Below are 27,231 nucleotides of genomic sequence, written 5' to 3'. Positions count from 1 at the left end.
ATCTATATTTCAATCTAGCTGCAAAATGGCAAGAGGTTTTCAAACTTTTTTTTTTTTTAAATGTCAGAATCATTCATTTAAAAACAGTAAGTTAAGAACAGTCAGAAAGTCAATGACATATAAAGGTAACAGCTCTTGGTGTTCAGAGAACTTTAGAAAGCCTGACGGGATAAACTTTTTTAACTCTGAAGCTGGGACAGTTTTTTGAGGCAGAAACAACTTTTTGTTTTGCATGAAGTGTTATTTCAACCTTGCAGATCCATTTCACTATTTATTTAATCAAAGAATGGCTCCATAGTGTATGTATCCACAGAGAGATTCTAGAAGATCCTGGCAATTCACCAGCCCAGCATTCCCATCTATGTTTGTGGATGTATGTGTTTGTGTAGGGTATGTCTCTGGAGTAAACAACATGTGGAACAGGCATATGACTACATCTAAAGACCAAATCGCATCATCACTGTAATGATTTGTGTCTTGACACACAAATGCTCCCCAGATACTGCTGTCTGGGTAATAACAGCACACCCATCTGAGTCTGTCGTTTAGGGCTGGGCAACAGAAGTACGTACTTGATATTCAGAGCACAAGTGGCTGGTTGTCTGTGATCGTCTTTGACTGAACAATTTAACCACTACAAATGTCGATTATCATTATGAGTGGGGTGCGCTGGGATGCATCGTAAGCACCTTGTCAAAAATGATTATGTCCTGGAAATAAGTTTGAGCTCCAGGTGGCCGGGACTTTTTATTAAGTTTATAAATGCATTAATGGGACTTCAATGTAGAAAAATTATTTTATTAATTTAAGGTTAATAGACATAATTAACCTCCAAACCCCTGGAACTGATGAGTATTTTTAATGCATGAAGGCACTTTTTTTTTTTAGCATCCAGGATAAATTGAAAGGCCCTTTAGTGAGAGGGAAATGTTTTGCTGGGAGTAAAATGGAAAAATCGATCGTTTTTTGAGGACGGATGTTCTGCACAGCGGAGATGGTATGATAAATACAATTGATGTCATGCTGAAAAGAATGGAATATGATATCAAATGGTAAATTATCAAAATTGCCCTTTATCTGAGGAACAGAGCAATTTTTTTAACATTTTTAACTTCTTGATTTTACAAGTGAAATATTATAGCTTTTAGACTGACACACGTATGTGCTTGTGTTTGGGGGATGTAGTACATCTATCTGTCCGTCTGTCTGTTGTACTACTTGTTCAATCGTTATATCTATAGTTCCATCATTATTTGTGTCTCTGTCTGTTTCTGCCATCTAACTATTTGTCTGACTGTTTTCTGGTCTTCTATTTATAATTGCAGTTATATGAATTTAGTTGAATTTCAGTTTATTTTAATTCTGCTTCTTCACATTCAAATTCAAATTGCAACTCTGTATCGTTGAATTTAAAAGACATTCTCGATTCAATGGATTGAATAGCAATTTTGAATGGCAAACAACTCTCATTACCCGAGATCCTTGCTCCTGTAGAGCAGCTGTATATAAAGAGTCTTGCACCACAGACAGTAGGAGGGCTTTGGTGCATGGCCGTCCGTCTCTACTGTCGTCAGTCCTCCATGATAGATCGTCTAGTAGACTCGAGCCTGGAATGTGCCCTAGATTAATGGCCACCTAAATTTAGCTTGAACAAATGGAGGAGGCTGCACTGTGTGAACTGGAAGTCCCTTACACTTCCTCACCTCCCAGACACAACACCTCCCTGTCATGGAATCCAGATTCAGGGCATGGTCCAAATACTGTCACTCTCTTGTTTGGTATTGAGCTGTGAGCAGCAGATTAAATTGTAAGCTGAGTGGAATCTTGCAGCATTTGAGTGGCCGCCACAGCCTCTTAATAGCCTGACGGCCTAATCTTTTCTTTAAAGCAATCTCAGTGGAGACAGGAAGTTCGTTTTCAGGTCACAAATGAAACCCAAGCACACTGGATTCATTTCTAGCACCAAGGCCAAGTTCCCTCCCTCTTCCTCCTCCTGCTGCTGACATGTCTGTCTTTCTCTCGGGAGCTTTCTGGATGGCTGTTGAATGGCCACACTGGTCCCATCTCTCATTGCATAGCAGAAGAAAAAAGAGGGTGAAGTACATTTGTCCTCACTAGCGCTGTCATGTCCTCCCGTGGCCTGACACCTTGAAGTTCAGAGTAGGACGATACATAAAAAAAAAAAAAACACAGAACAAGTGCTGGAAAAATACAGCATTGTTGAAGAGTGGGTGATCCCATCAGCCACATGATGTGATGTTATTTATCGCTGTCACTGTGAGGACTCCTGCAGCTTTGTTTATGTGCATGATAAGTCATTTTAAATTAAACTAAATCAAATGTTTGTTTTAAAGAGATAGTTCATCAATAATTTTAATAATGTGTGTATATATATATATATATATATATATTTGTCAATATTTATATTATTATTATTTTATTTGCATTGTTTGTCATCTGAAGTCATTCTCACATTATATGCCATTATGTGTGAGAAACAGGCCAAAATCATTGCCTTGAACTCGAAAAACTTGGAAGTCTGATTCATGAACAAATCATTCAGATGGGTTTTGTGAACTAGATAAACTGATTGTTTTGAAAGATCTGAACATTTACTCATCAAATTTATTAAAATGATCAGTGATTTAATTTCTAGCTTTTCCACATACACAGCGTTTGCATCCTTTCAGAAGTTTTGCAATAACCACACAAGCCATACAGCCTTTTTTATTATTTATTTTTTTGGCATTTTAAAGAATGCCAGTCCCCTTTTTACATTATATTGACGTGTTCCACCAGGATGTAGAAATTCACACAAGAGAGAAAGTCAACTTAAGGGTAACAGATGACAGAACTATTCCTTTAAGAATCCACACATTTCGGTATGCATAGCTTCCACCTCCCACCATGCTTTACTCATTTTAATACACTTCTTGACATTATCTTAAATCCCCACTGAACTCAAAACACTCCCAGTTTTCATCCTACCTTAATAGCAGTGAAGAGAAATGAAGGCTATTCCTCTCCCAGTGTGGTGGGAAGGTATTGAGAGATGCAATGAATGTATGGGAAAAGCCTTAACCTTGTTAGTATAAGGATAATACAGGCTGGACAGGGAACTGGTGCTACACTCTTCACAGGCCTCTCTGTTGATTCTTGACCCGCTGCTTCCTCGCTCAGTTTGGCAGACACGCTTGCCCCGCATCACTCTGGTAAATCTTCTTATCGACATCGACTCTTCTCCTTATGCTAGGTTCACAGGTTCACACCCAGTGCTGTCATTTCCCCGGGGAAGGCCTGATAATTATTTTTTTGCTAGCGTTGTTGTTCATGAAAACAACTGGGTCTCATTCACTAGTTATTGCATATGGGTGCATGCTCACATATTTCTCACACTTCTTTTTTCCCCCCCAGAATCTATTCTAGATCCAACCATAATACAGCTCATTTATGTTACTTTGAAACTAAGACTTTTTGAGTCACTATTCAGTCTCTAATAATAATTAATCATTTTGAATGAATTGCATTTAAATAAAGAATATTGATTTATTTTATAATTATGTTTTATAAGTTCACATTTGCTTTTATTTTAAAACTGACATATGAATATTTCAATCAGTTATTAATTATAGAAAACTAAATCATTAATAATGAGTTATAAATGAAATATTTATCTTAAAGTGCGAAAAAGTCACGAAGCATGATTTATGAGTGAAAACCTTCACACACACACATTTTATGTACACGGTGCACTTTTTGTTTTTAATTTTTGAGTATTTTTCTCCTCTTTGCCCTTGTTGAAACTTTTTATAATGAAAAGCCAGAGAGGCTCTACAATTACAATCATTAATTTTAACGAGAGCGCATTTGTTTTTAAGGGTGGTGAAAGTGGCCTGTGGTTTATTAAGGGTAATTCTCATCGTGTTCAAACAAGACATGCCTGTTGTACCATCGAAGCAGCAGACCGGCAAAACAGAACCTCATTCTCGGCCTTGTGAAAAATCGTATTAACCCAAGTGCTACCTGTCGGTACATCTCCCTGCGTCTGCCGTGATGTTAAGAACCTCTCAAGCCCAGCTCCTCCTAACGTCACAGTCTGACGTGTCTCCATTTGACCCCGCTCGCAAGATTCATTACGGTGTCGTTTCGCATTTACACAGTCCGCTTCATTGCTACGTTCAGCAAAAGTCAAGAACTGTCACACCATTTTTCCTTGCTGCTGCTAAAAACATTCAAGATATCGGAACTGCTACAAGCCGTTTGATCCCATAACAACAGCTGAAACAAGAGAGCGATTTCCTTGAGTGTCTGTTTTTATGTTCTAGAAAATATTTACGCTAGCAGCAGCTGATTTTCTCGTTTCGCTCTGACCTTTTCCAAAGCCCTGTGACTCTATCAGCGGCCCGAGAGGTTTGCGGTGCCTTATTTCATTTGATCTCTTTTTAATCACTTTAATATAAATTGTCAACACGGACACTAATGGATGCCTTTAACACACTTGGGGAGTGAAGGAGATCAGAGAAGGGAGCATAAAAATGTCCGAGTTAAGAAATGAGTGCTTTAAACTTTCCCTCAGAGTCATATATATCTTTTTTCCTTTAAATGCACATGTAAACTCTTGTGATTTGCAGCCTGAATTGTTAGTCTGTTGAAGAATGGCCAGCTATTTTTTTTCCTTATGTCAGCGGTGGGGGCATTGTTATTCAGTACGCGTGTTCCCGGCACTCTCAGCTGCAGAATATGTTGTCATGACAACCGGTTGGCCTCCTGTTGCTGATGTTGATCAAGACCTATCTGTGTGAGTGAGTGTGTGTGTGTGTGTGTGTGTGTGTGTGTAGAGAGGAGAGAAGAGCTTTCATTTTGTTAAAGCATGGCAATGCCTGTAGGAGGGCCATCAGAACCGGCCACAATCTGAGACAATTGAAGGCCTCAAATAAAGCTGGATTTGCTTCCATGACAAAAGCTTTGACAGAGAGAGAAACAGATCATTAACACTTTAAAGAGACACAGATCTGAGACTCTGAACTTTCACACTACAGCTAAATCTGGGAGCTCATCTGAGAGCATTTCATATCATGAAACACAAGGTTTTTAGGTATGTTGCAGTTGCAGGGTGTGATATCTTTTGTGCATTTGCGTACTTATTTTTACAAGCAAGGTTCTCTCATTTTTTCTATTTAAAATCAATTTCCAGAATCACAGATCAAAATACAACACACACAGTTTTGGTGTAAAAAAAAAAAAAAAGTCACACTCACTTATATGTGATATGTATATATATATATATATATATATATATATATATATATATATATATATACTGTATATTAGTATGTTATTAGGATTATTGTAATATGTTTGTTATTTTAATATTCTTAGTATTTTTATACATTTTATTGTGTTTTTTATTTTAAAATAACTTACATTTACATCTACTTTATGTATATATATATATATATATATATATATATATATATATATATATATATATATATATATATATATATATATATATATATATATATATATATATAAACACACATAGATAGATAGATAGATAGATAGATAGATAGATAGATAGATAGATAGATAGATAGATAGATAGATAGATAGTATATGAGTATTTCATATCCATACCAAGAACTTTGGATATTTTCCAGGGTAAGATTTATCTGTTTTGTTGGTACATTTCAACATTCACATTTATTCATTTAGCAGCCCTTTTTATCCACAGAGACTTGGAAATGAGGAAAACTAGCACTAGCAAATTCATCATACAGGCATCAACAGTTTACAAAATTGAATTGAATTGTCTCCTTGTGTGTAACTCAGACCCTGATGTGGTGAATTTAAACAGGATTTACCCTGACAGAGACATTTTCAGAATTAATCTCTGGTGTTTGTCCTCATTAACAGTGACAAACAGAAGGTATTTTACGACAAGAGCTAAAGTGTGTGATTTATGTCACGTCGGTGGATTCAGACCAGACCACAGGGCTTAGGAAAGCATGACTTTCTGTTTCAGGAGTAGAAATGATGAAAGTTGCTTCCTGGCCTGGAGTTATAGGTCTGATCAGGAACATTCAAATAATCCAAATCTAATTACCGATACATGTTTGATATCCTGTCAGTGCAGCCAATTAATCATCTCCACTAACTTTTTACACAATATATGCACAAGAATATCGCATGAAAATTTAATTTTGGCTTCCAATTCGATCAGTGCTGTTGTTGAGCTTCAGAAGTAAGGAAGCTAAAAAAATTTTTAAAGTTAAATATTAAAGCATATTGAGATTTTAAATAGACAATAAATGGGTCGGATGTGAATGTACGGGAGCTTGAGGGTATGATCAATGTGCAATATGCTAATGGATCAGGGGTGACTTGCTTTTCTTCTTTCATCACTGCTGCTACAGTTGGATGCTTTATTTATTCGTTCTGTCAGAACAATCAATAAGATCTCATTCCACCGAAGGCACAGAAGCAGATCATCTCTCTACTCTATCCTGAGCTCCTCATTTATATCAGCAAAGAACCAAATCTGATGGAAAACCCTCTCAAACTGGCACCAGTGATGAGTTCTTCTGCTAAAGCTCATGTACAGTTTGTATACCAGTCTCGCGAATTTCTCCTGAATGAAAGGATCTGTTTATATATATTTTTTGTTGTTGTTTACTTAATTTCTCCATGTTATTTGAGAATCTACAGTTTTAAAAACTGTATTTTGGGGTTGGGGGTCGGAAAGTGAGTAAACAGCTCAGGGTTAAGGATTACTAATGGACACTTTTTCGTCCTCCTTAATGGAAGTTATAACTCCGCAAGCCCGGCAGGATAAGGACATGTTATGAATGTCAAAGAAACACAAAATGCAGTGACATTGTCATTTACCGCTGTTGTAGAAGCCAGGAATTGGACACCTACTGAAACAAGAGCAGCTGGTGGTGATGGGCTGCGTGGGAAAGAGTTGCATGTTGCAATTTTACACATTATTTTACCAGCCGAAATCCAACACAGAACAAGTTTTTGAACCAAGCCTAAACGCTTCTGTGGAATGTATATAATGTCTTTCCTGTTAAGCTTTTGGCCTTTTTATTGATCTGTCCTCTACTCACGCATTTAGAGATACTTGTCAGGTAGGCTGTGGCAAGCATGGCTCCAAAGGAAGGACCAGAGGGTGGACAGAAAATACATGAGATGCTCTGAGATGTCAGAAGATTAGATTTTATGAAGTTCTAGTGAGTCTGCTCAAGGTTAAAGTTTGAAGATTAATGAAAGCAGCTGTTCGTTCTTCGTTTTGTCTCTGCTGTCTTCTTCTCAGAAGGCAGTGGAGCAAAAGTAGAGCTCATGGCAGCTCCTACAGAGCGTGACCAGATGTGCCCTAATCTCTGCAAGAAACTCACATGGCTATAAAAATCTGCCATATAACAATGATTTCTTGATTGTTTTAGATGCGCGATATCATTATACTATGAAAATGCACTGGGGAGAATATTTGCCTAGAAGTTTCAGTTCTTAACAATTTGAACATCACATTTCAGCATGAATTGCTTCGTGAATGTGTCAGTGAACTTTTAGGCCGTTATTAGTAAGTTACTACTGTGGAGGATATATGTGTGTATGTCAACCTATCCTCCAACCAATACGCCTGTATAAGTCATTTGTCCAAATCCCTGAAACATGACCCCTACGGAGTGTATACTACAACTGCAACCCAATCAGCAACAGGATGTTTTCATATTAATTTTTTGTACTCTTTTATTTGCACTATAATTTATGTTTCGTGTAGCTCAGTTTGTAGAGTATTGCGTTATACGATGTTATGTAATCATGGGTTCGATCCCAAAGAATGCAAGTGCTCATAAAATGTATATGGTCTTGTATATCTGTATAAATGTATATCAGCCTATATGGTCTTTTTTTTTGTTGGAGGATAGGCTTGTGTATGTGTGTGTGTGTATACTCACTTCCTTACAGTGAAGGTAGCCTGCATTTCTCCCCCTCTTGTATTAGTGGGATTAGTTTGACTGATAATATGCGGGGAAGTCATGGCCTAGTGGTTAGAGAGATTGACTCCTAACCCTAGGGTTGTGGGTTTGGGCCAGCAATACCACGACTTTGGTGCCCTTAAACAAGGCACTGAACCCCCAACTGCTCCCCGGGCACTGCAGAATAAATGGCTGCCTACTGCTCTGGGTGTGTGTTCACGGTTTGTGTGTGTTCACTGCTGTGTGTTTGCACTTTGGATGGGTTAAATGCAGATCTGAGTATGGGTTACCATACTTGGCTGTCCACACTTTCACTTCACATAATATGGACTAACGTCTATTTTACAGTAATTACAGTACATTTGATTATTTTACTGGATCCTTAATGCTCAAAAAGAGATGTGAAATATGTTTTAAAACACCAGAGGCCAGGAGGAGAAAGACAGTGTAATCATATTTATTTTATCTGACACAGACCGACCAAACATACAGAGAAGAACTCTTGTTTGCACTCAGTGTTTGTAATTCAGCCAGGCAAATAGCGCCGACTTGTATGACTGAAGCTCAAATTTTAATAGGTATAATTCATAATTTACAAAAAAAAGCAGGTGTGTTTGCTCTGAAAGAAAAATGACAATGCTATGACAGCGCTATTTCAGCAATCTAATGCCTGTTTAAATTTGATTGCAGGTGCATACAGTAGTGAATATGACACAGGTTTTTATGCTGGAATACCGTACGCTAAATTGGTACAACTAAATCGCCCGATGGTCGCTTTGAAAAGCACATGTGGCCGCATTATCCGTGAAACAGCAGTGGTGGTATGTAGCACAACCACAGAGTGAGTTTAAGCAAGCGCACTTCTCCTCTCTGTCTGTTTTTCTCACTTCAGACACGGGCCCAGCAGATCAATACTTTCCATTAGCAGCAATGTGATGATTGTGTGGATTGTGTAGGGTCAGTCACAATGGCATCGGATTTAGTCTCTTTATTAATTACGAAACGCCCCGCTGCTGCCTCAGCTGAGCGGTCCCTACGTTTGACGCCACATTGATGTGTTGTGCACTCCCACAGAGCATTGCAGTGGGTCAATTGGTTTTGTTAGTTAGGGTGGAAAATATATGAAGAAAGAAAATAAGTGTTTCTTTACTCTTTTTTTCTGCACGGTAGAAATTCTCCATTCTATTACATGCATTCAGACTGACCTCTGGTAGGATAAGCAGGATATTCCAAGGATGAGATTGTCTATATAAACAACATGAGTTGTTGAGCTCCCTGCAGAGCAGAAGATGCATCTGTCCTGATGTGCTTTCTTGCTGCACTGCACTCCTTTTAGAGTTTACATCTCAGTTATGCCCATTTTACCTTTCTCTAATGAAGAACTACAGAAGGCGCTCTTAGAAAGTGCGTAATGGTCTTAATTAAACAATAGTTGCCCAAGGTTATAAAACTGCTGAGAGGCAAATGAACAGCGGAAGCTTGCGATCAGCAAAACCTCCTGCAATAGCACAATGAATTTACGGTTTACAGAGGGGGCAGAGTTATTCTGAAGTGCAGTTGTTGGCAGTAATTGAATCATCACATAGGTTGGTGCTTTATAGAATTTTTCGAAAGTTGCTGTCACTTAAGTGTTGTCAATAGTACCGGTACTTTAGTACCGTATTGATACCTAAATTTTAAAAGAATAACAATACCAGCCTTTCCACAGGCCTGGTACCCACTTATAGATGGCTGCTTTCAAACATTTACTGCATATGTGTAAGGGGTCTGTGAAAGTGTCTAAGTTTCTAAAAACAACATGTTTTTGCAGCATTGTAGCCAATCATAGGCGTGTACCCAATGGTCAATCAGAGGATTTCGAGTCAGCTTCCACTCAATACACCAGAATACACTGTGAGCTCTGCACACTTGCTAGTCTTTTCGCTATAACCAACAAAGTAAAACCTGATTCTTAAAAAAAAAGTGGTCGTAAACTTTTCATGATTGGAATGTTTTTTTATTCTTTTACAAAATGTTAAATTGTATCAGATGTCTAGTTGGCCAATGTATCTCATCCACCTAGTCATCAATAAAGTAGTGTGCAATCCAGCTGACTTGGAGGGCAAGCAAACTTTTATCTGACATAAAATCTTTGCACAGTGATGAAACACTGTGTGGATAAAAGAAAGAACAACGATTTTACAAGTTCACTTCAAAATTCACACCTACCGGAAGGGGAATACGGGCAGTAAAGCAAAGTTTTTTATTATTATTTCTTATTTACTTTTTCCCCAGCATCTCACTTTCATCCTGACTCTTTCCTTAATCACCACATCGAGAGCTGTCAGTACTTTGAGTTTTACTGCCTTGTGTCTGGAGGTTTTATGTATTTGTTGTCGAACCTGTGAGAAAGACGAGAAAGTGCTGTTTTGTTTACCCAGCATTGCTTGTCTTTTTGACTGTACATTGAACTGTATGTAAAATATAGTGACTCCTGAAAGCTACTTGTTTAACTTCGGGGAAAATAAGAAGCGGTTGCACCACGATTCCTGTTGAATTTGGTGAGGGATGAAAGCTTGAATATGCAGCTTGAAACTTGTTTGTCTGCTCAGACCTGAAGTGGGAATATATTCCAGCTCACTGTGAAGTGAATTGTTTTGATCATTTGGTTTCTCATCCATGTAGTTCCTTGTGGTTGGGACTCTTGCTTAGATAAGTCAGACCTAAAACCGTAGGGAACTATCGAAAGTTCATCAGAGAAACAGAATGAGTTGAATGAACGAGTCCAGAGCCCTTTCAGAAGCATTCTGCTGATGCAAATGAATGATGACATCTGACAATGGAAAAATCAACTCCTTATGTCGGATAAAATGGGCCATCCTGGGAAAAGAGAGCAATTTGGTGACAGCCGTGTGATCGGTGTCGGCGACTCCTGCTGAATAACACATTGTACATCCCATTTTGTTTGACCACCATCCATTTATTGTTTGCGATGGCAAAACCTGTCTGTTATTTGTTAAGGTGCTGCATGTAAGGTTGCTTATTCAAGAATACAGTAGGTTTGAAAACAAAGATATGGTTTTTAGTTCTCACATTTTAGTGCCAATATTCCCGCGTTTGCTGCCACTTGGTTAAAACCTCCATCTGTTAAAATACAGATCCCTGACTTTCTGTGTTTTCACCGTACTCGTTTGTTGTCATAATTCACACTTACAGAAAGCAGATGGGCATAATTAAAAACAAACCAGTGAAAATATTGAGGTATAGAGCTCTAATCCAGCAGACATAGAAGACCATAATCCCGAGACAAAGAATGTCTTTTATCGCTTCAAGTAAGCAAGGGAAAAATCGCTCCCCATTGTTTATGTTTACTGCCCATATTCGTCTCGGGCTCCCCACGTCCATTTATTTTTCATACTGAGCAGGTTTAGCTTTCATCAGCCTGCAGATCCACACTGAGCCTGTGCGGTACAGTCTATTTATTCATAACATCTGGAGATGCCAGATCTTCACAGGCTGCGGTCCTCATTCATCACCCAACAGTCACGTTCCCTTTAGAAACACCCTCAGAGCCTTGAGTTTCCCAAATATTGATTAAATGATGTTTAGGAGTCACTCGACAAGGTCTGCTTGTTCACGGCCTACTGTGATTTGGATCGCTTTCTCGATCTTCAATCATTGAAAGGGAATTGAACAGGGTTTTACTGAAGGTTACCGCATTAATCTAGCCATTGCTTTTAATGAGGAAATTCAATTTACAGAGAAACTGAGTTACACTTTATGCAAAGGTTATGTTTTTGAACAGACCGATTGAAAGACCACAACTTCTGTTGTTTTTTAGATGTCATCATTGATTTTCTTTTGTGGGGTGGATTTAATAATTGTAGATAGCAGAACCATTAGTTGTAGTCAAAACAATGTCAAACTATTTTTGTTCACATTAACTTTTTGAATGTAAATCAATTTGCTTTAGGGATGGGATATGTATTTTTGCTGGTTCTTTCAAGATTGCAAAACATCTTGAGGGAAGAGCAGTCTAATGGCTTCAGGGGCAAAGGCTTTCCTGTAGCTATTGCTTGTTTTTCATAAGCAAAATGTAACCATTAGCATAACTAGAAGAAAAAATATCAGGTATAAAGATGTAATTTGCAGAGCATAATCTGCAATATGATTTTGAAGAACTTTGCACTTGTCCAAGCCATTATGAGTCATGAAGATTAAATGTGATCATCTCCCCTATTGGTGCATTTTTGTTTTAGCAGGAAATTCTTGAGAAATAAGTCATTTGCTCTTACTAATGTTTGAGGAAAGGCTGGTGCTACAGTTAATTTATTAACTTTTTTGATTTCCCTGTAGTATTGGTAGTTCAGATTTTATCTTGCCCCACCAACATTTTCACTGGCCCTTTCACTCTACTCAACAGAAACTATGTGTGAACACATACAGATTGGCCTTTCCAAGTGATCTTCGAGAAGCTCTTGTTTCCATCTGCAAGATTTGTGAGCTGTAGGCTCCAAAACTGTCATGGACTTCCTCTATATGGAGTCATTTGCAGGCGCGTTGAATGAGGCCTAACATTTTTCACTGGACCTTATCCTGCTTCTGTTTTATGTTTAGATTGAAAGCAGAGTCAGATTACCCATTTTCCCCAGGACAGACATTACCCACGCCACTGGAGAGTGGAAGGAGATTGCTCACAAATCTGGCTTTTCAGTCTCACAGTATGAAGAGTATTCACTTCACTGTATTCACGTCAGCACAGTGCTATTCATGGTTCTTATACTGCCTCCCATATTCTTCACAAACTTGAGACATTTTTCTTCCCTCTGTTCTTCACAATTGTCTTTTGTGAGGTGTTGTGACCCCAATTGAGAGTTTGCGTACAATGCATGTCAGACTTTGCAACAACTGTCTTTGCCCATCCACAAATCATTCCAGACCATTCAAATGTTGATTGTAAAACCATAGCTAATATGCTAATAATCGTTCCTAATTGGCCATTTGTGAGCATGTCACACTAAGCGATCCAAGATTTTGCCTTAGGGGCAAAGAAGCCTTATGATTCCCCAAATTTGTCTCTGAGGCAAAATCACAGTGTGCATCTAGCTTTAGCTGATCAATCAACACTGATCTTGAGGAGGAATCTGCTGAAAGACTGTTTGGATTGTACAGTGAGATAAATGACTCTGCCTCTGTTCAGTGATGATACAGGCCGGTACAGTGCCTGCAATCTAATCAGACATGTTTGAGGATGTTTGCTCTTCTCTGACAGCACTTCAGGGCTGTCAGTATGCGCACTGTGAGCTGTCTACTAATTAGTTTTTGCCTTGATTTATTTATAAACATATCTGCAATTTAAATGAGCTTAAAGTATAACCAATAACCGGTGTGTGAGTGTGACTTTGAAAAGTCCTTTTTGTTTTGCCAAATGTATCGTATTTTACAGCCAAAGATGAATAAGTAATTCACTGTGTATTTACTTCAAGTGCTGCTAGTTTGAATTTGTCTCTCTCACACACACACACACACACACACAAAGCTTTATTTTGTTTTTAAAATAAATACATTGTCTGGGCAGCACATGGAACCAAGATATATGACTTCATCCTTCCTGAAATCTAGTCAGAGCCATTTAGTTTTGTTGAATGTTAGCTGTATTCTTACCAACACAATCTTAATCTTCATTCTTCAATTTCTGTTTTCTATTCAAGTGGCTTGTTATTCTTTGTTATGGTGGTTTTTAGTTTTCTTTTTCAGCCGTGTAAATTCCAGGATGAATTTTGTTCAGTCTGTTGTGGTTTTTAACAGAGGAAATACAGTTGAGATGAATGTATGCGAGTTTTGGCAGAGATAAACATGTTTTAACAACTGTTAGTTAATGCTGTCTTTATAATTTAAAAAAATATAGAGAACTCCCAGGAACAGTGTGATGAGAGGCAATTAATAATGGAAACAGTTTGTAAAGATGGTAGTGCAATTAGTGCCATGTAATGGGCATTTAGTAAGCACCATGCCAACTGAAAGCAGGCTGATGCTGATTGAACTGTACATCCAAACGCAGATATCATAGACTTAAGTTGAAAAAACATAACTATAACACTTCTTTTCTAACAACATGAGATCAAATGTGAGAAGAAAAGTCTACAGAGACGCTGAATTTAACAGTTGAAATTGTGGTGAATAACACCATCCACAGCGAAATAGCCACTTTCGGCATTCAAGCCCGAACATATTGTGCAACTGCGCCATTTGTTTTCTCAGTAGGCATTTAAGGTTGCAGTAAATGGTGTTGTGTAATGCCTGTACCGCAGGAGTGCTGGTAGCATTGTGGTATATGGGTAAGAGTCTAGAGTCAATTATTTTTGCACTCTGTTAACCCTTTTGTATACTAAGTATGTCTACATACTGTATTTGAATGTAAAATTCTAAATGATTATATGAATAATGCATTCTTTTTCACAATAATATTTCAAAATAGGCTGTATAGAGCATATACTGCTCAGTATTCTCTGAGACATAAACTAGTATTCAATTCAGAACACACACACACACACACAATACTAATACTATAAGATGACCCACGCTATGTCTGAAAAATAATACCAACAATATAAGTATACATGAGTCATATAATTGCATATAGTGAATCTTGAACTTTTAATATCAGTCTTGGTTTAATTCTTCTCTTAATCCTCTCATGAGATCATATAGAACATTAATAGTGTGGGCATTTCCAGACAAGCCAGCCCATAGGGTCGTACCCCTATGGGCTAGCATACGGTAGGTCGTCTTTGCGAGCACTCGGTTCTTTTAACCAGAAGCCATCCAAAAGATGCTACACTACAAGAGGCTGGAGCATTTGTTTAAGCACCCTTCCCTGATTTCGCACAAATAATTAGCTCCGTTGTCATGGTGCATTGTAGGGCCCTGTCGTTTTGTGACCGAATAAGCACAATGACATCAGCCATCCGTGTCCCTGGGGAACAGAGGTCCAATGAAAGGCTTTTGTTTTCCCAGTGTTCATTAGTGCGGTGGGCGACACTTGAGGTCCCTGGAGGACTCGCCAAATTGCCTCTGACTCATCAGAAACGCGAAGGGGTCTTGTGTTTTTTAACCACTACCTCGTGCCACAGCGAAGAGTTTTTCTCCGAATGTAGGGGACGAGAGACTGCTGCCTACTTGTTTTCTCTAAGATGGAACAAATGTTTGCTTACGTTTCCAACAGAAGTTGTTGTGCTGGCCCATAAAAATAGCTCACTGTGATGTCACTTCATTTTGACATCAGACCGTCTTCTGCTGATAAATTGCCTCTGCAATAAACTGATTATTTTTAGATGTGCTGCATCCTTCTTTATCCTTGCGTACTGGACGTCACATCTTTTTCATCTGCTCTGAGGGTTTTGATTTGACAAATGATTACAGACTCAGACAAATATATAGAACATCTTTTCATCAAATTGAATCTTTACCTGCTGTGAAGTTTGATAACACTCAGCACCCTTATTCTGCACCGGTTTTGGGGTTTTGCTGAGAGAACAAGCACTCGGTGAGCATGATGGGGTAGGGGATGTCGTGGGCTTGTAAATAATTGTCTGGGGCTAGAAATAGGAAATAAGGAATACAAATTCGGTAAGTTGGGGCTTGTGCCAGGCGTATTTTCCCAAAGGATCGCTTCCACGGCAGATGTGAGAGTTTGTGTCATCATGCAACGAGCATGCACCAGCATGTTGTATGGAAAGTATATGGCTAATCATTTAAAGTATATTCTAGTGTTAGAGAGCTTTCCGAATAGGAATGTGGAAGGTATGTTTTCAGGTTGTGAAAAGGGCCATGCTTGTTTGAAATCTAGCAGGAAAAAGCAGTGTGAAACAAACCTGCACAAAAATGAGCTTCACTTAGTATTGTCTCTGTAAATTAGGCAAAGATTAGGAAAAAGCATTTGTAGGTAACTCGTAAAATGACTTCAGTATTCTCAATTTTACGTTGCATAACAACGCGCCACTTTGTAAATCTTTGTGTTTTTCATCACCAGCCTGTTTCAACTTCAGCTTAAAATATATAACGGGTATAAAGAAGTCGCATTGTGAGATCTGAAGACAAAATCGTGAGAGAGAAAAAAAAATCACATTATGTGAAATCACTCTCACAACTATGAAAAGCTCACTTGTGAGATATGTCACAATTGTCATGTTGTGAGATGTAAAGTAAAAACATTTTAAGCATAACTCCATGGAGTGTGTGTAAGTGCCCTGAGATGTGTATGTGTTAGAAAAAGAGAAGTTGAAGTATGGCCAGAAAAAGCTGATTCGTGTCTTGTTAACACATGAGACTGTGTCTGTGCTGGCCTACAGTTCTTGTTTATGGTGTGTGGAAATCCCACCTCTGAAAAATAGCGTCCTGGATTCAGAGAGGCTAATGAGATGCAGATGGGGGGCAGCTTTAAACTCAGTGTCTGGGAATAAAGTAATTGTATCAGGAGCTGTGGAAGCTGCCCGACCACATACTGACTTTCCTCGTGTCCCTTAGCAGTCATCACGTGCACTCTCGTGTACCATATTTCACAATACCAGATATACTCAAATGCCAATACAGCCCACATGATTGAGACATATTGTTGACAAAACCAACCATGTGATCTTCGTTCCTGCATTTTTTCTGTGTAAATTGTTAATAAGTTCTCATTGCAGTGCAGGTTTTTAATTAAAAAGCAGATAAATGATCACTGTTTACATAGGTTTTAATTTTTTTTCTTTTGTTTAGTCAGGCTGCCTTGACCAGACTTTGAATAAGGGATCTTAGGAACAAAATGATGAAGCTTGTTATTTTTCCATTGATTTGGGCTTATGATCTTATCTTGAATAAAGCAGACGGTGAAGAGGGTTTAGCTTTATTGTGAGGATAATCAGGCCACTTACTCCAAATCTGCTCTCTTAACACTACTGGGTGGAAAAAGGGCCCTCATGTCTGCTTTGCCAGATTTAACAAATGTTTTGGGGCTATATTAAGTTGCTGTGGAGAGTTTTTTTTTTTTTTTCAAGTACGTGTACTTATAGGTTTTAGGAGTTAATTTTTATAAAAACATTATTTAAAGCATTTTTTTTTTTTTGCATAAAATTTTTTTTGTAGCTATAGTTTTGCAGCTTAATATTTTTCTTGAAACTATGATTTTTATTTTTAAGAGAAAGTCCAAATAAACAACATATTATATATATATATATATATATATATATATATATATATATAATTTACTAGATTTTACTTTTGCAGATCCCAATGATACTATTGTCTATTTTAAAATTAGTTAAATTCCTTTGTTTTATTTTGGTTGTCTTTGTTTTTGTCTTTTGCTGTAAAAATTTCACTGACGAGTGGATGTATATAAACAGTTGGTTGTGCACATATTACACTACTGAGTGTGTAAATAATATTTGTTAAGAAACACCTACTTTACTACAGTACATTTTAATATTAACATGTTACTTGTTCTACTGCAGAAATGTTGGTATATATCTGACATAATGCAACAGCAACAGATAGTTGTTTACCTCCAGTACATACACTATCTATAAACTCAAAACAGCAAGTTTAAGCCATCCCATGTTGAAATGTGATTTTACTAGCAGGGAGAACAAATGTTTGCACCCCTATTTTAGTGGTGTTTTGATGAATTCTCTTGGACTTGCTATTGTTACTCACAGTGGGTTTTGTTCCCTCTCCATGACAAATGACGGAGCACAAGAAGAATAATGGAATTAGACATAATGGAAAAGAGGTGCCCCATTCTCCCGCCCATTCTAATGGTTCAAGAAAGGCTGCCCTCGTCCAAGTCATGCGGTCTACGAAACAGCTGCCACTGCGGTTCTAGTTTGCATTTTATACTTTTCTACCAAGCATCCTCCATCCTTCTTGAGACTTAAGCTGTGCTTATACCACAAGCACCCAATACCCCACTCCCCATCATCCCCCAACAACTTACCTGAATGAGGGATGATGGGGGAGATCCTGCCATTTCTGAATAGGGCTCTTAGGATGAAGCAGGCATCTTAAGAGCCCTATTCAGAAATGGTAGGATCTGCATGTGCCGGATAAATCAGTCCGTAGGCATTGCCACTTGCAATATTTCATTTGTTGCACTGCTGCAGAGAGCTGTACCTTTCACTCAACAGATGAGAATGAGTCTGAGAACTTAAGCTTATCAGAAGAGATCACCTTCTGTGCTCTTCTGTTTTCATAGAGAGAAAAGCATGACCAAATTATTATTATAGTCATTCCAGGTCTGTTGTAAAAGCTACTTTATTTCCAAAAACATTTTGCTAATTCCAATATCAGTTGAAATTGAAATGACTTTGATATTTCATACCTTATTTAGGAGTGTAATCATACACTGCTAATTCGATAAAAAAAGGATTTGATTTAAATCACTTGCATTGAGGATTTAAATGCATAAAACTTCAGATACTGTAAATCCAAAAACCGATGAGAAATCACATGAATCATTAATTAAAAGCTGTTTTTATCTCTGAAACAAGAAACCCCAAAGCAGCTCTATAAGGCAATGGGATATAGTAAATAGTAAATAATGTATAAGGCAGGTTAAATCAAAGCTGACTTGCAGAAATGTACAAGATTTCGGATCTGTAAGAATTCATAACAGATCAAATCCTCATTAGTTTTTATTAAGAATTACATATAACGTAGCTTAACATCCTAATGTAAGAAGGATGTAACGTGGTGTTTAACTAGACTGATTAGTACACGGATATATTATTAAAATTGTTGCCGCAAATATGCAAAAGAAAAACAGCTAAATAATATTTGATATATTTTCAGCAATGTAAAAAAAAAAAGTTTCATATCTAATCATTTTTAGTTTGATTTTTGACCTGATTTTCCTAAAGCTTAGTTTATTTCCAGGTTTAAATAAGATCTTCAATCTCATTTTCAGTGTGCACTTAGTCTCGGACCCCCTGTGTGTATTAATTGCATTCTGTCTCACGCATTTCAAACAGGTAGAGCTTTTAAATGAAGATAATTTGTTAAAAGCTTCTTCTTTCTTGAAACACATCAGCTTGAACAAAGACGACTGGGCTTCTAAACCACATTTAAAGCAAATGCCACCAAAAGGTGACACCTGAGAGCAAATCTTTTACATGAGACTGTAACCATGGCACTGAAAGCTACGCTCCACACAGCTGGTGAGCAGCAGAGATGAGATACTGGAGAGATGAAGCAGTAACACAGTAGGAGATGTTATTCAGCGTAAGAGCTCGACTGAAGCAGAGGTTTTATATACTCGCCGCAAAGCAGCTGCGTCCCACTGATGCTTCCTTCCAACACCGCACTGAAATGTCCTCTACTGTTTTCTGTGCCAGACTAGTCCACATTATCTTCTGTTGCTTCCAGGATGGAAATGTTGTCAGGTAGCACAATACCTCCGGAAGCCAGCTACGCCAGACTGGCACGAAGAACTTAGATAGCTATACTGCAGTCTGTTACCTGTAGTTGATTAAATGTGTTCAGGAGACTGAAAATTAATTGCAAGGATTTAAAGTGAACCTGCTGTTTCTAATCTTGCTGATTAATTAATTATTGCCCCAAAAGAAGTACTTAGGAATACAGGACCAGGAAGCACAGTATAATGAAAAAAAAAACATGGAACAAGCAGAATCTAATTAACTTCAAGCAAATCTACCATCATCCCCAGATCAAACGCACTGGAGCTTTAAACTCACCACAGACAGGTTAGCTCCAGATGTACTTCTTACACATAAATAAATAATTAAATAAATACATATGTATGTAATAAATAATAAAATGTATTTGTGAGGGATTGTGTGACACTTTTCATCCCAGGAATATATATATATATTTAAATATATTCAAATATAGCTTGTTTTAAATTCTGAATTCAGTTATTTTAAAATTGAATAATATTTCACAATATTAATGTTCTTATACATCAAAATACATGCAGCTTTGGGTGTGCTTACCAACACTAAACATTTGAATGGATATACTGTATATATAGTATAAACTATAACATATTTATAGTTATAACTCCATAATTCATCACGTTTTTAATTGTACAAAATTATGAAAAACTTTTTTTATTTTATTTTGGAGTTCCATAATTGTGTCGAGATTACATTTTTAGACAATTGTGGTTAAATTACAAATATACTAAAAAAACTGAAAGTATATATGATTCAATTAGAGTGACCTAATTTAGACAAGTGAAGGTAATTTCTGCTAGAGAGTTTTACATTGAATACCTCAGTTGTGGAACTTAATTGTCAGATGTATTTATGTACAAATGTAATTTTTATGTGTATTCAGAATCCACTTGGCTCAAATATATGAGTGGGCACGCTCAGTATAAACAGCCAATACACTTCTGGATACATGTTTAGATGGAGCTGTATTTGTGGTTGCACCGCTGTGCTATAGCTTGTGTATTTATTCTTAGCCCCTCGCTGACAGGGCCATTTCTGCTGGCCACTCTCTCAACAAAATGACTGATTTGTGTCAGGACTTACAGGCTTCGTGCAGGCATCAGCGCTGCATTAAACAGCGGGGTGAAAGCAAGAAGAGATTAGCAAAAGAGTTCATCCACTTCTCTGAGTCACTGGGGTGAGGATTTTCACATAAGTTTGAAGCAAATGATGGATATTTTAGGGCTTGACAGGGCCCTAAAATATCCAGTTGTGACTGTGAGTTACTTGAAATATTCGCTTCTCTTCATATATGTTTGAAAATGTTTATGGAAACGTTTATGCGGTGAACAGGGGCGTAGAATTGGTTTGTAAAGTGGAGAGACACATTATAGACTTATGAATATTAATTAGCTAGTCAAGTTCAGCCAATAGTGGTAACTGGTGGAAATCTTTGCATTGCAAAACTAGTTGAGAACCACTGAGGTTGTTACCCGAAGTGAGACGTTTCTAGTAGTGAGGTAGTTACCCGAAGTGAGACATACAGTAGTGAATAACCATTGAAGCATCTGTCATTTAAGCAGATCTCTGATGTTTATGCAGTCGAATAATATAACCCCTTTTCTTTCCTGGAATGACTCATTCTAGATAAAAAATGCCTTTAGATTTCAAGGTGGCTTGAAATCCCTGAACACCCAAAGAGACAGGAAGCATCAAAGAAGGCCCGGGTAGAGTTAAAAGACCAATCAGCCAGTCAATCTCTGAATCGCAAATTCAATAATTCAGAGGGAAATTACTCCAGCAGAGGGAATGTGAATAATTTAGGATATTATGACTTAAAAGTTCCTCCATACGAGTGGTAAGGATGATTAATTCAACATCTGGACTAATAGAGATTCAGTCAGAGCTTGATTTACGTAGTGCAGCGTTTCTGCTCTCACACGGCATCTTTGTGTCTTACATCCTTACTCAGAGCGCCTCACTGTAGGCTATGAGTCAGTGAATATGTTTCAGTCCCGGTTTAAAGAAAACAGCGGGTAATCTCCGCTACTCAGCGTTCACACACCATTCAGGGCTTTAAAATGCAATACAAGTCACTCTGCTAAGCTTAATGCTGTATGACAGAATGATCTGATACTATGATAATTAAAGGGAGCATATGCTGTCCTGTGGTTGCTGAATGATGAGATGCTAGCAAAGCATGCTAATTATATTCGCTGGAATGGCTTTAGATGCTTAAGGTCATTAAGTCACGGTCTATATAGCTGTGGTTCTCAACTGGTTTTGAATCAGGAACCAGATTTTTCATGAGTACCAAAAATGTTTATTGTGCAGAAGTAAACAACATGGTTTACAAATCACCATGTTATATATTTATTTACCATTTTTAATGTTTTAATATACATCAATTTTTTATGTTGTTAATACTAATAATATTTAGTTAATATTAGTAATATTTTAATAAGACTTCATATTGTCATTATAATAATAAGTTTAACATTTATGCCACAAGTAAAAACCTGTATTTTTAGTCTGCGTCATGTTTTACTTTACCTTGCATCATTTTGTTAATGATTTTTTAGTATAAGGGAATGTGTGCAACCTATCCATGGATTTCTACACAGTGACAGATAGAATTGCAATTTATTTATAGGATGCAGTGCTTTTAATATAATTTAAGCATTTCTTCCTTTTAAGAGTTGACAAGCCTATTCATTTTGATTATATTTAATTTTGTATTATTGCTAGTATTATGTTTTTTTGCCGCATGTTCCAAAAAAAATTAAATAATCAAATGGTAAAATAGTACTGCTTTAGTGTTTTATTCCCTTGGGTTGTACTTTTACCACTACATGTTATACATTCAACATTTTATTTCTTTCCTCAGCTCCAGCTTTGAAAGGGGGTGTCTTTTCTTAATAACACTGATGTCTGACCTCAGGCCTACCGTAATAGTGCCAGGTTTTATTCAGTCAGGGCTGATTCCATCAATATCCTGCTGAAAATAGTTCTTATGCACAACGTGGGCAAAAGAGATCAGAGAAATCAAGACATTTTCAAGCAAATCGTGTATTGATTTGGCTTCATTTAGAGGATATTACAGAGCAACAGTGAAGGGAATGAAGGTTACAGTTGGCCAGACATACATTATGGCTCCGATTGATGGGATTTTTTTTCACGACTAGAGAAATCGATGGCTCACTCGTCCCAGAGTGAATGTGCGATCTGTCGTGTAGAGAGAATGCTGCACTGATGTAAAGCTTTCCCTCTATACAAACCGGTTGCCTGTCTTATAGAAGCCAAGGTCATTTTATGACAGAGCTGTCTGCTTGTACTGAGTGCAAAGTGCACTTTAAAAAGTTCAAATGTGTTGCTTTAATCTGATCTGACAGCCAGTGGCGTGCAGTTGTGCACTTATGATGTTATCGTGCAAGTCATAAAAGCAAACTACACCACAGTCATCTGACTTTGTCACACCAAGAGCTCTCGGATGGAACCGGAAATGCTAAAAAGGCTGTTTTCAGATGTTAATTTCACAGTACAACATATTGTGCCACCCTGTCTGCAGGATTCAAAAAGGCAATCTACTGGAAACGTTTAAGTTAGACACAGAACCCTAACAGAGTCTTTTAACTTGATCTGAAAAAAGAAACAATAGCAGCTCAGAACATTTCAGAAGAATACTGCCATCAGGAAATCTCTGTAATGTGTGTGCCATAACAGCCGCCAGCCTCTTTTAGAGGTGAGTAGGTGCATCGTATGTTGACTGGACCCTGGAAGGGAGCAGAGTAGACACAAAGAAGCAATGCGTGTGGAGCCCGAGGCGTTCGTTCTAAAGTTAACCAGCACTCTCTCTTTCTCTGGCGTTCTGCACAGAGCCGGGAGATGCTCTAGATAAGGAAATGAATGAGTTTGTCTTGCCCCGCGTTTCATCAGTATGTTGCCTATTGTTCCTGGTGGATCAGTCATCTCGCTGTCGGTTCCCCTGGAGGCTTTCTCTTTATTCCACGGTCTCAGAGCAGATTTCCTCTTAGCCGAGGCAGCATCTTTCAATACGATTGCAGGCCCGTACTGAAGTCAGCGGAGATGGGATGGGACACTGATAAGTTGATTGTTGTGAAGGATGTTGCTGACTCTTAATTCTCAGCCTTGCTGTGCTCCTGGATTACATGGATTGGATTTAGGTATTGCTTTTCCGTGCCCTAGCGGAATTATTTACAGTAGAACTCGTTGGTCAGATTTGATGAAGCAAGTGTGAGAACTGCTGTCCAGTTTCATTGGCACTCTTTCTACACCTGATATTAACATATTTAGGTGTAAATGTGATGAAAAAAATAAATAAAAAAAGAATGTTCCAAAACTTTTTGACAGTGAAAATGCATGTGATCATAATGCATTTATATTGGAAGTGCTAATATTTGCAAATGCATCTCTTTGTAACTGCAAAAGAACTCTTACTCATCGGACAGTCGGCAATTAATCAAGTACAGCTGCTCATCATAAAAAACAATGAACACTCTGCTTGAAACATAACGATTCGGGGGAAAACAGCGTTATTAAATGTTATTATTATTTAATTTTTTTGCATTATTTAATTCTAATTTATATATATATATTTATATATATACGTTATTTTTTGTCTATGGTGTGTGTTTGCACAGAACTGGGAATTTAGTATTTGGTTGTAATTCTTTGAATGTGATTATTCAGTTACTCTACTACAGTGTGTCTAACAAACAGCTTTTTTTTTTTCTCGTTGCATCAATTACGTAGCCCAAGGGTACAAAGATGCTGAACCTAAAGTTCCTCAGAGAGTCAAAACAAACATCTTTAGTGCTCCAGCTAATTGTGTAGTCTTATGTGAATGTTTATCCCTATCCTCAATGTAAAGTCACGAAATGTGTCTGTTTGGAAAACACTGAGTGTGTTTGTCTGCATAATTCTTTCTTTTAGTGAAATGTCCTCTTTCAGCTTAAGCTATGAAAAAAAAAACCCTACTTTTTTTAAATATTTGATTGTGACTGGTCAGTTATGTGGTTGGATGTTTTTATAAAAACTGCTAAACCACGTAATTTGCTGTTGTCTAGGCAACCGATTTCCCAAATAGTTGTACTAGTTTCATGTACCTCATATTACTCTGTGGTGTCTTTCTTCCCACAGAGAGAAATAATTTCACTCAAATCAATATTTTATATCTCTGTATTTATTTATTTGATAAGTAGCTGGGTAAAATGGAAATAATGTACAGTCAACAGGCTGTTTTCACACAATAAATCATTACAGGGTGGTTTATTTTGTGATAGTGACAGAGTGATAATTGATGACGATATTTTGTCATAATTTTCGTTGACGAAAGCAACACTAGTTGCTAAAAGATGCACAATGTTGTGGGGTTGTTTGGAAATCTTTGCATTGATGGAACAAAAACAGAGCAAGTGACCGTCAATAGGCTATGTTGTGTCTATAGTGTAAGTTACTCAATATTAACCAATAGTGCAACTTTGTGCCTAAATATACAGTATATTCATTACAAAAGTATTTGGCCACACTGACAAATTAATGCATGTGGTTGCATTATAAACTAAAGAACACTTTCATGGTTTCATGTTAAAAATATAGATTTTTTTGTTCCAAAATTATACCAAAAGTGTTGTGACATTTTCAAGTGAAACTTCTGTCATCATCATGTCCGTAGTTACTGTGAACTGATGAGTTACATTTAGTTAGTCTGCTAGGACATTTGTGGATTCCACTGTGTTATATTTCAGCTGAAAACATCCTTTTGTGTTAAACTTACAGACTGTACAGGAGCTGTTCGAGCTTCAGCACTCAACTCAATATGTGCTGCTGTGGCTCACTGACCTTGAGTTCAACTCCTGCAAACCACATTGATCGTTATGCTTTTCACTCGCCTCTTGTTCTGACGTAGTGGAGAGAGCCGTAATGTTTTATAGAAGGAGGAATCATATTCTGCACATTTTCAAAGACCTTTGTTAGAGTGATTTTATGCTCTCACACACTAATTATTCCCCCTCTCTCTCTTTCTTTCTCTCTCCTAATGGATCCTGTACCTGATTTATATCTTCCTCCTTTGGCTGGTTAAAGGTAAGTCTCAGTTTCACCTCACAATCTTTTACTAAGTGTCTTATTCAAAAGCTGCGCTGATCACACAAGGGGAAGGCTGCATAATGCACCATTATGCTGGGGAACAAAAAAATATAAATTACAGTATATGTTACATGCTTTACATTTCCTTTTTTCTCCTGAACATAGTTTCATACTGCACAGTTACTTCCCTTTGCTGAAAAATAGGCTTTTTTAAGTGAAGGAACAGTGTACTTGGTCCCATTGACTGTATTATTGGATATTCAGTGGTATTCATCATACATGAGTCATGAATTCATACATAACCATCAGTTAAACATAAAAAACAATCATCTGCTGTGTATGCCAAACAGGCCCCTATTGGCTATGGACAAGTGCTACATTACCATTGCCACAAAAACAACACAGCGAATTCATTTTCAGCTCTGGCTCTGTTTGTACACACGCTTGTCAGGTCTTCCCGCTCTCATCAGACAAAAAATAAACAATATTATACTGACACAAAGGCATGACTCAATTAATTCTGATGCAAGAGAACAGAAAAGATGAGAGGAGAATATGAGAAGGTAAATATGGCACACGCTTTGTTCCTTATCTCCCAAATTCTTGCCATAGCAGCATTGTCTCTAATCTCCTCTTTATTTCTCCCTTTTTGTTTGTCTATTCATTCTCTCTCTTTATCTACAGTTTAGGAAAATCTGTACAAAAAGAGAGCACATTGCAACTGAAATTCAAACAAAATAAAGCAAACACAACGTTTTGCCCACAGGGATATACCAGTCTCTATGGGGTTTTTCTTAAGCGCCAGCTCACGATGGAGTAGGTGTCTGTTTTTGAAGTCAGGTTAAGAGAAAGCCAAAGAAAAGCTCCCCTCCCCAAGCCTTTTGTTTCTCCATCATGACTTGCCACGATGTACACTTTGTTCGCCCACAGTCTGTGAAGCAGAATGCCGTTGTAGTAATTAGACCACGTCAGGCTTTACTGTTCTGGCTGCGAAACCCAAGACGTTCTCCAAGCTTTTCCTAGCGCTGTGCCATCAGTCTTGGCATCAGTTCCCAGCATTAAAGGTACAGTTCAACCAAACATGAAAAATCTGTCATCATTTACTGTCATGTTGTCCCAAACCAGAATTAGTTACTTTCTTATGTGGAACACAAAAGAAGATATTTTGATTATTTTTTGCATCTGCTGATAAGTTTTTGGTCATTTAGTGTAGTGAGTGGGATAGCAATAGTCGGGATTCAGAAAATAAGACATTTTTATGCAGTCTATGAATACCCATTAAATAGTTAATTTATCTTTTCCAAATTGTTGGAGGTGTAAACATAGAATTTACCATCTATTTTTGTTGGAAAACTGGACATTGTTGGATCCAAATAAACAAACAAATGGGCAGCTGCTGCTAAAGAATCATTTCCACAGATATTGGAATACCATTCTTAGACTTTATAACTTTCATAGTATCTTTTTCAGCAAGTGGCAAAATGAATGGGATCCGTGTACAGACAACAGACTGTACAAAATTAACCATACAGTGTGTAAAATTTGCATCTTTATTTTCAATATGCATCTTAAAATGTATAATATAATAGCTGAAATCATATCATACACACAGTATCGAATAAGATTTAGTTCCTAATATCAAATGAAGATCCACTGATATGCTCGTCATGCCAAAGTCCAGTCCAAGTCCTTAAAAATATTTTACAAAACTGGACCATTTTAAGTTT

The 27,231-nt window shown here is 37.5% G+C and overlaps 1 protein-coding gene across 13 annotated transcripts in view; it reads left to right on the top strand.

The window, feature by feature from the left end:
* The window catches only part of LOC113064306 (neural cell adhesion molecule 1-like), a 213,255-nt gene that overhangs the window by 93,101 nt on the left and 92,923 nt on the right, over nucleotides 1–27,231 (top strand). The gene's annotated exons all lie outside the window — the stretch shown is intronic.

The sequence above is a fragment of the Carassius auratus genome, chromosome 46 (assembly GCF_003368295.1).
Source record: "Carassius auratus strain Wakin chromosome 46, ASM336829v1, whole genome shotgun sequence".
Classification (NCBI taxonomy): Eukaryota; Metazoa; Chordata; class Actinopteri; order Cypriniformes; family Cyprinidae; genus Carassius; species Carassius auratus.
The sequence above is the reverse complement of the archived record's forward strand: the minus strand, read 5'-3'. Positions and strand labels throughout refer to the sequence as shown.